The sequence below is a fragment of the Gavialis gangeticus genome, unplaced genomic scaffold (genome assembly GCF_001723915.1).
Source record: "Gavialis gangeticus isolate Ggan-Ray unplaced genomic scaffold, GavGan_comp1, whole genome shotgun sequence".
Lineage (NCBI taxonomy): Eukaryota > Metazoa > Chordata > Crocodylia > Gavialidae > Gavialis > Gavialis gangeticus.
Genome location: NW_017729023.1, coordinates 30,392 through 36,940, shown reverse-complemented (window position 1 = coordinate 36,940; position 6,549 = coordinate 30,392). Strand labels below are relative to the sequence as shown.

At 43.5% G+C, this 6,549-nt stretch overlaps 1 protein-coding gene across 2 annotated transcripts in view; it reads right to left on the bottom strand.

Moving 5' to 3' along the window:
* RASGEF1B (RasGEF domain family member 1B) overlaps positions 1 to 6,549 on the bottom strand; it is a 55,792-nt gene that overhangs the window by 33,233 nt on the left and 16,010 nt on the right. The window contains exon 2 of one of the 2 annotated variants that reach the window (XM_019516729.1): positions 4,921 to 5,055. The exons of the other annotated variant lie outside the window; for it this stretch is intronic. The gene's annotated coding sequence lies outside the window, so the exon portion shown is untranslated. The remainder of the gene's footprint in view (positions 1 to 4,920; positions 5,056 to 6,549) is intronic. 2 annotated transcript variants of the gene reach the window in all.

Genomic DNA, 6,549 nt, shown 5'->3' with positions numbered 1-6,549 from the left:
AAAAAAAAAAAAAAATCTCTTGAGGAAGATACAGCTGTGTACAAGCACCTGAGCATACAGGGCAGAGATCCTTAATCTTGTGGTAGCCCCAATAAGGAAGATTCCAGGCTGATTAACTGAACCGACTGCTCATTTCTGTACGAAGTGTAGGACTGGGAATGTTGTATGATTTTTGTAGCTCATAAAGAAATACTAACAGGTGGCAACAGATGGGGAAAAAAGGGGGTGGGGGGGGCTACACAGCAGATCCAAACTTCAGTTTGGAAGAAAAATCATGTTTCTTCTTGAACTCAAAGGGGGCTTTTTTCAGCATTCCTGGCATAAAGAGATTAGATGTGTATTTGTGTACAGGTCAGTCATTAACATTCCAGAACTGTGGTATAGTAAGAAATCAGCCCCTTTATTAGTCAGGGCATTCTCCAAATGGAGTTCTTAGATGGCTTTTTGAAGCAAATCCATATATTGCTGAACTGCATGTGTGTGCGGGCGAGTCAGCTGTAAGTCACTGACCCATGAGATTTAAGAATGACCTAAATTACTCAGAATCAGCCAGCTGAAGTAGGAGGAAAAAAGAATGACAGTTTCTGTCACTGCTGGACTATTGTAATTCTACCCAACAGACCCAAGGTCAAGTGTCATAGGGTGTGTCTACACGAGACACTTAGAGCACAGAAGACTACTTCCACTGCACATTAGCAGAGCAGGCAAAACCTGTGCTAATGCACAGTAGCATCACAAAAAACATTCATTTGTACTAATATGCTGTAGCACTGATTACAGTGCATTGTTAGTACCAGTCATTACAGGTACTAAACTTAATGTGCTGTAATTACAGTGCATTACTGAACATGTAGACACACCCACAAAGTATTCTTTTTTTTCCCCTTCCACCTAATAATCTTCTCTAGAATCAGCTGGCAGAGGGGCATGGGAGGAGGGGTTGAAGGACTGAACTACTAAGCAGGCACCACTCAGAAGGAGTACAATAGTATTGTAAAAGGACAGGAAGGCTACCTGAAGCTGAAGCCATAAAAACACCAAGATAATTTTAGTGTTTTCAGCTAAGCTGCCAGGACAGTACCTATGAAGCAGCTGGACCCCCTGCTTTAAGTAAGAACAGTTCACACATTCCCTATACCTTGCTAAGGGGCCAAACCCAGTGACCTTGTACTATGGAATAAGAAAATACACTCAGATTCTGCTTTCTCTTTCCCCTCCTCAAATCCAGGATATATCAACTTCATTAACATGCACTTTTCATATCAATAAAATCAGAGGAATATGTTCAGAAAGAGCTCTGCCTTTCAAGTCATCCCTTTTTACATGGGTGAATCTGACCTGGTTGCTGTAGCTAGGAGTTTTATTAAAGAGGTATCCAACAGAAGTACCCAACAATAAATGGAGAAAGAATAGTTTGAAGGACAAGACCTAGCAGAGAGAAGCTGAGTTCTATTCCTGCCTTTGCCACTGACACCTTATGTGACCTTAGCAAAGTCACTTAACTTCCCTGTTCTGTCTTTCCCCAACAACCCAAATCATAAAACGGGAAATAACATTTCAGCATCTCACAGAGGTATCACAATTAAGTTACAAGATGCTCAAGACATATAGCACCATAGTAGTGACAGGGTAAGGCCCCAAGCTTCACCTGACTGAGAACCTTCCAGGACCTCTCAAGAGAGATGCTGACTGAATGAGATGGACACTGCTTTGTGAATTAAGATGCTGGCACATACTTTGTCCAATTCCTGCGACAGCTACAATGCATTCCAGGAGGACATCTTTTCTCTTTTGCCATTTTAACTGAAAGGCAGGCTATGATTTCGGGGTTTAACACCGAAAAATGCAAGGTTCTCCACCTTGGGAGGAAAAACCTGCAGCATCCTTATAAGCTAAGCAGTGCTACACTGGCTACCACTATGGATGAAAGAGACTTGGGGGTCATGACTGACCACAAGATGAACATGAGCCTTCAATGTGATGCGGTGGCCAGTAAAGCAAGCAAAACGTTGGCTTGCATCCATAGATTCTTCTTCAGCAAATCCCAGGACATCATCCGCCTGCTGTATTCCGCCTTGGTGAGGCCACAGCTGAAGTACCGCATCCAATTCTGGGCTCCACAATTTAAAAAGGATGTGGAGAAGCTTGAGAGAGTCCAGAGGAGAGCCACGTGCATGATGAGAGGGCAGGAAAACAGGCCTTATGATGACAGGCTGAGAGCTATGGGACTCTTCAGCCTGGAAAAGCACAGGCTCAGGGGTGATCTGGTGGCCACCTACAAGTTTATCAGAGGTGTCCACCAGGATCTGGGGGAATGTTTGTTCACCAGAGCGCCCCAAGGAACTATGAGGTTGAACGGTTATAAACTACTGCAAGACTGTTTCAGGCTGGATATAAGGAAGAATTTCTTTACTGTCCGAGCCCCCGAGGTCTGGAACAGCCTGCCATCAGAGGTGGTTCAAGCACCTACTCTGAATGCCTTCAAGAGAAAATTGGATGTTTATCTTGCTAGGATCCTGTGACCCCAGCTGACTTCCTGCCCCTGGGGCAGAAGGCTGGACTCGATCTTCCGAGGTCCCTTCCAGCCCTAATGTCTATGAAATCTATGATTCGCAACTGCAACCTACAATAGGATGTAATGACAGCATTTGTGCAAAAGACTGTCTGTAAAGTCTTAGCTAGGACTGGTTCAGAGCAAAGCTTCTCATTTAGGATTATAGGGAAGTAAGGCTGGAAGGGACCTCACCAGGTCATCTAATCCAGCCCCCTAGCGCAAGGCAGGATCATCTCTTGCTAAACTGTTAAGCCGAAGGTCTGTTTAACCTGCTCTTGAAAACTTCCAAGGATGGATGGGTGACAGACTGCTGCCTTGTTTTATGGGAAGTAAAGCAGCATGATTAACATATATCACTCCCCTCACCCCCCTCCATTAGGCAGGCTTTAAAATTTTCATGATCAATACAGTGCAATATCAAAATATAAATTACAACAACTATAAGAGGTTTATACCAGCATAACTTATTCTTGAAAGGAAAAAAAGGAACAAGTTACAGTGGTGGAAGGCACCCTTCTACCAGTATAAGGGTGTCCCCTCTCCTATAACACCCTAATTCATATAATTATCTCAGATAAAAATCATCATCTTACCCACAAGCAGAGCTAGAACAGTAACAGCAAAACAAAATAAACTCCAAACTGTATTTAGGCAAAGGGTCTGCAAGAATTGTTTCATTTCAGCTGCAGAAAAGGCAGCACAAGACCTCTTCCAATATGTTAGTTTATACCAGCGCTGAAGTTCATCCAGGACATTTTAGTTTCTGATTAGACTAATCAGGGGTGGGCAAAATGCAGCCTATGGGCTGGCTGCGGCATGCCAGGCCATTCTATCCGGCCCATGGGGCCCCTAAAAAACTTAGAAAATGAATATTTATCTGCCCCTGGCTGCCTGTCATGTGGCCCTTGATGGCTTGCTGAAACTCAGTAAGCAGCCCTCTGCCCAAAATAATTGCCCACCCCTGGGCTAAGTCATGGGTAGTAGCGAGATGTACTTTTTTATGCAGTTGGTTCAAACCAGATGGATTATGGTAACTCAACAGAAAACAGCACTGAACACAATGGAAACACAGTGTGAAATTGTTTGATTGAAAACACCCCAAAACACTTCTCTCTCCTAACCAAGGCAAGACCTTAAACTGCACAGAACAGGGCTTGCTGATAGGCTTCATCTGTTGGCATCTGTCAGCTTCTGTTCCCATTGCAGCAGTTCCCATGCTCAACAGAAGGTGGATCCCAGCGCTTAGTAATTCATCAGGATCATAGTCTCCTTGCCTTTTTAAACAATTGCACCTATTAAGTTAAATACATGCCAAGTACAGCATTTAATCAAACACATATCAACTTGGATTGTGAAATAAGCATCAAACACAGGCTACTAAGATCTCTGTGCAGAACATTTAAAAATAAGGGTCAACTGATGACAGTTTGTGGGAGATAAACATATTTCTTCAGTGATGGAAGGAACCTGGCCTCTGGCCCAAGCCTTCTCTCACAAAAAAATCCACCACACTTTATACATCTGTCAGCTACATTTCCCCTGGCTGTTTTAAATCATATCTTGGATGTGCCTCAGTATGAAGATGGAAACAGGGTGCCATCAGCCTCTCAGTGGGGTGAAGACTACCCAAGATCAGAAGAGCTGATCAGCTCCAAACCTATCCAAGTTCAATAAGGGTTGCCAGATGCTCTTTGTAAAATCTTATAGCAAGGATACCAGACATCTGGTGTCATGTGGTGGTTGTCCCATAACTTCCCAGGAAGCCTATGCTGTATACAGGAAGGTCCATAAATGGTACTCAACATGCCTATAATTTTAATTAGCAAATGGGAAGAACCAAGGGAGCAATACAGCCATTTAGCTGTTTTAACATTATTCCTCACAACAGCAACAATAGAGGAGATCTTAGTGACAGTTTGTGACAAGAGCTTGATTCTTTCCCTCCTGCCTACGATTTACATAACATCATCACTGCATTTAATATTCAGGAGCAACCATTTGCTTGCAAGCTTGTTTCCAATGCCAGTTGATTAGCCAATTCAGATTGCACTTACACCAAACAAGATTTATTTGCAGGTGTCTCGAAGACGCAACAGTCTGTTTGTCAGTACAGTGTCATGCACACATACAGAGCCTTAAAATTTACCTCATCAAGAATTCATCCAAATGCAAACAACTATTCCCCAAACTCAAAGCTCTGCAGATTTTCTCCATAATGCAGAACTGTAGATTGAACAGCCCAACATTAATAAGATAACTGAGGGGGAGGGAACCGGTGTGGGCAGAGGCATCCCTGAAGTTCATAAATGTGTACTCAAACACAGCAGAGAGACTTTTGCAGAAAATAGGGAAACAGAAATGCTGACCTTTTTATCCTGAGAAGATCCAAAACATCCAAGCGTGTCCTTTAAAATAAAGTTCCTCTGTAGTACTACTGGCAGAGTCTTACTGCTACACTTGCTTCCAAGTGGGAGGGAAGAACCACTGTTCCTGTGACTACGCTGACAGAACGAACAGGAAGACAGTAGTAAAGGATAACCAGCCCACAGTCAAGACGCGCAAGGGCAAACCCAGTTCCTATAGGCTGTCACATTCCTAAGGCATTTGAGAAAATGCCGAGAATATTTTCTCGTGCTTTCCGACTCCCTAGGAGTCAGACTGAGTCAGTGCTGACTGGAATGTTGTTATGGCTGTTCCCTGTGTACTGAATCTAAGCTTAAATATACAACAGAGGACTTTTAAGCCTTCCTGATTGTAAAAGAAAAAAAAAAAAAATCTTTGGAGACTTAACTACAGCAGAAGTGTCAGAAACAAAAGTGTGTTATCAATCGGCCTCCTCTTCAGGGAGAAAGCAGACCCCTGACACCCACGTTAAGAAGTGCAGAGCCAGTCCAAGTCAATGGGAATTGCAGGTGCTCAACACCTCTGGGGAAAAGACAAGTGAAAATAAAAATTTCATTGCTGATCAGTAGGGGCAGAAACTGCTCTGACTGCAGAAGCACTTTTAAAAAAAAAAAAAAAATCAAGCTACACTGAGCTTTTAGCATCTGGTTTGGTTATTGCTCATCACAGTTGTAACATGACACGAAACACCTCCAATATACAGAGATGAACAAAGGGTCCCACCAATACTGTTCTTTCATCCATGCTTGAACACTGGGTATTTTCCAAGCTGTAGCAACATGGCAATGTGACAGGCACCAGCTTCATTCCTAATCAAAATGCAAGACTGAGCCATACTTTCATCCACAGCAGGGTATGGCTCCTATCTTACCTTTCCTCTCCCTTCCCTCATCCACAAACAACAAATCAGACAGAAAATGCAATCACAGCCAGGACTGAAATGACTTACATGTAGCTGTTCATCAATAACATCTTTGTCAACTTCTTAATGGCCTCTCACTATAGAGATCATAAAACAAGTACAGTCTCTTTACAGCCTCAGTGGAATAAAGCCACAAACAAGTTAAGCTGGGGCACAAGTGAACCAGGACAGCCTGACATGCTGTACTTGATTTCCATAGGAGTGCTTCCAAAAACAGGTAATGTAAAGAGGCTGTTAGTGTCAAACACAACAACTGAAAGGTAGCCAGTGCTAAGTGTACCAATAACCAGTATTCTGACCTCTGATGAGCCAGCATCTATCTCCTTTCCCCTGCCACCAAGGGTTAAAGGCTCCAAAACCAATACTTCTTTTACACAATGACCGAAACACACTCCTGAACACCACCTCAGCCACTCACCACTGCATCAGCAGCGTGGCTCCGGGACAGAAGTAGGTGCTTCCTTCCGATCCATCAACTTAGGCTACACTTCAGTTGTTGCAATCAATCAAACTTACATGCTAGGGGTTTTCCAGCAGCCCCCCTGGCTATCTGGTTATTAGTGCACTTGGCGCTCTGCATGCCCTAGCCATTGCCAAGTACACTTGGTACTGATTTTTCCTGTGATTCCAGACTCTCCATAGAGACCTCATCTGGGAGGGGGCTTTTCCA